This window comes from Camelina sativa, chromosome 20, assembly GCF_030686135.1.
Source record: "Camelina sativa cultivar CO46 ecotype springtype chromosome 20, ASM3068613v1".
NCBI lineage: Eukaryota > Viridiplantae > Streptophyta > Magnoliopsida > Brassicales > Brassicaceae > Camelina > Camelina sativa.
Genome location: NC_141899.1, coordinates 21,066,572 through 21,069,950, shown reverse-complemented (window position 1 = coordinate 21,069,950; position 3,379 = coordinate 21,066,572). Strand labels below are relative to the sequence as shown.

The 3,379-nt window shown below is 41.5% G+C and overlaps 1 non-coding gene across 1 annotated transcript; it reads left to right on the top strand.

Annotated features, from left to right (window-relative positions):
• The first annotated feature begins 240 nt into the window (after nucleotides 1–240).
• LOC147919248 (small nucleolar RNA R71) lies at nucleotides 241–347 on the top strand. Its single transcript, XR_015594264.1, has one exon. It is a non-coding gene; the product is annotated as a small nucleolar RNA R71 (small nucleolar RNA).
• The last annotated feature ends 3,032 nt before the right edge of the window (nucleotides 348–3,379 follow it).

Below are 3,379 nucleotides of genomic sequence, written 5' to 3'. Positions count from 1 at the left end.
TTCTCATTGACCATCTTCAAATCCTTCTTGTACTTGTCCTCTTGATCAGTGGAGGTGGACCTTATTGTTCTGTCAAAGTCCTCATTGTAATTGCCATCTGACTGAGCAAAATTTTCAACCAATTCCCATCCTTCTTCCACATTCTTGTTGAGGAAGTTGCCAGTTGAGGCTGTATCAAGAAGCATTCTGATCTTGGGAAGCACTCCTCTATACAAAGTACTTAGGAGGGACTCATTGCTGAAGCCATGGTGAGGACACTGAGTCTGGAATCCTTTAAACCTCTCCCAAGCTTCACAAAAGCTCTCATTATTCCTTTGAGCAAACCCATAAATTTCATTCCTCAATCTAGCAGTCCTAGCATTGGAGAAGAACTTGGCCAAGAAAGCCTTCTTGCAAGCATCCCATGTGGTGATTGCTCCAGTTGGAAGTGTCTTCTCCCAGAGATGAGCTTTGTCTCCAAGTGAGAAAGGGAACAGCCTAAGCTTGAAGTCATCTTCACTCACACCATTGATCTTGGTGAGACCACATATCCTATCAAACTCATCAAGGTGGTCTAGGGGATTTTCCATTGGCAACCCATAGAACTTGTTGGCTTGAATCATGGAGATCAATCCACTCTTGATCTCATAATTATTGTTTGCTACTGTAGGAGGCACAATACCAGCTCTCTGGTTATGTGTGTTTGGTGCATCTCCAGCACCAATGTTTCTTGCCCTTGGAGCTTGTTGATCTTGTTGCTCCATTAGCACTTGTTGTTCTTGTTCCTGATAGATCCTTGTTCTCTGCTGTCTTAGGTCCCTTGGTGGTCGGTTGATGTGATCTAGGAGTCTCTGAAGATTGTGATGACCCTTTGACCTTGTTTGCATCAACAGGCGCGAGTACAGACTCGAACAGGCACTCGGTCGAGCACAGGCTCGAGTGGGTGGTCGAGTCGACTGGGAAGTGATGTCTATTTGTATCCAGCTTTTGACTCGATCAAGTGCTCGATCACTCACTCGGTCGAGTGGTGGTCGAGTTGGTGGTCGAGCTGGTACCTGAAACTCAATCACATACAAGCAGGAGAAGAAGCGAGATCAGTAGCGAACAAATGGATAAACAAACTTAATCTTAGACTTCTATTGATCCTAATTGTCACAAAACACACTCAAATGGGCAACGGCGCCAAATTGTAACAATCTTTTTATGGTGGTGGATATGGATGTTTGGTGAATGATGGAATGATGATGAGATATGAATGATGAACAGGTGGGTGTAAGGTGTTTCAATTACCCTTATGCTGTTGTAGTATAAGATATGTCAATCCTAAATGAGTGTTTGCAAGCAATCAGGATGTGCATAAATGTCTAAGTCAAGCCAAATATGAAGGATGTTTGTCACTAACAACCTATTGATGAAATGTAAAATGCAGAAAGTAAAATACTAAGATAGATGCTAAATGTAAAAAAAAAACAGACTAATCAAAGCTATGATGAAACAAGAACAGAAATAGAAGCTATGGTGATGCAAGTAATGAACTAATTCAAGGCAAGTAATGAAAAGGATACTAAGTGAATGCAACAAAAATGCAACTAAAATGAAACAGGACAAATACAAAGCATAAACAAGAATTTTGGGGATGAGCTCGAGGACTCGATCGAGTGTAGATCGAGTACAGGGTCGAGCTGGACAAACGCGAGAAACAGAGCAATGCAAGCAAAACAGAGCAATACAAAAGCGAATCAAACAACGATCAAACAACAGGAATTAAGCTAGGAAATCAATAAACAAGGAAGGTCTTAGGGATGGATTCATGGGCTGGACTTTAGATTGTGGTTATCTAACTTAATCAACAAACCACAACCAATATGAGCTAATCTCTAGACAAAGATCTCCAAGAACATGTTAATCCACTCCCATGACAGAAACAATCAAGCTCATATATTTTTAGGCTTGTTCTCACAAAGCAAATAACTTATACAAGCAAGCATTAAGCAACAGATCATTTATAGTCAATAATCAAACAAGACATCTAATCTCTTAGCATGCCTAATGAAAATCTCTAGATCTAGCCTTATCTTTGCACCTTAGACATTGGTGTGATGCTAAGAGGCTTGAGATCAAACCCTACCCTCTCAGTGATAGGATCAGCATTAGGAATATCTAGCCTAGAAGAGATCTACAACAATCAAGCTTGACCAAATCAAACAACCACAACATCCATCCAGCCTAAACCATCCCTAAGAGCTAAAGAAACTACTCACAATCACACATGATGAACAACAAAGTCATAAACCCAAAAAATACCGAAACTTGCATCAATATAAAGATAAAGCAAAGATCTACCATATTGAAGAAGGAATCAAACTCGAATTCTCAATATTTTGAAAGTTATGAAACCATCAAATATGAGGAATCTCTTGTTTTTGTCCTTCAAGGAGGTAAAAGATCTAAGAAAATAAAAGTGCAAAAAGCAATAATTCCCAATGGGGTAAATACTAGGTTTTAGAATATCTAAAAAGCTGGACTCTTTGGTGGCTGAAGGGTACAAGGCCATATATAGAAAAAGAAGTGGAAGCCCTAAAAATGCTAAAAGACAAAATAGCTAGGCGGCTCGGTCAGCTCGACCAGGTGCTCGGTCGAGTGACCGGTCGAGTTGGCTTTTCTTCAGCTCCTTCCACTCGGTCGAGTCCTTCTCTGCACACGGTCGAGTGTCTGGTCGAGTGGGCGGTCGAGTGGAACTCTGGACCTTGGTTCTTCAGCTCTAACTTCCTTGCTTTCTCCTCTTGATAGCTTCACTCCTCTTCAGCATTGCTTCCATGCTCCTTAGGCTCCAAAATCACCTGTTTATGCAAGAAAAGATGCAAATGCAATGCAACTATACTCTAATGCATAAACAGTCCTAAAGTTATGCAATAATGGTCAATATAGATAGCAAAAGATGTAAAAGATGTGATATACTAAGGGAAAACAAGGTAAAATATATGAACATCACATCCACACCTAGAAAATTCAGCAATAGCGTTCCAGATGGCAGGCATAGTGGAGGTCTGGTACTCCTGATAAGCTCCCTATTCCATGGTAGCAAAAGGTTGTGGAGGCTCTGGAAACTCAAATGCCGTGGTCCCAGAAGAAGAACCAACCTCAAAACCCCCATCAGGGTCAACCGCAGGTGCAACAACAGGAGTAGTCCGCGGTACTCGATGGAGATGAGTAGGAGGACAAGAAACAAAGTCATCAGCAGTAGGAGTAAAACGTAACTGCTCCGCATCATCACCAATGGTGGTAAGATCAGGTCGCGGCAGCCGAATCAAATGCTCTCCAGTGTCATCAGAAAACCTCCACATCAAATCCTGTTTCAGCCAAGTAGCACTCTTCAAGTAACCTTCATCCATGAGATTCC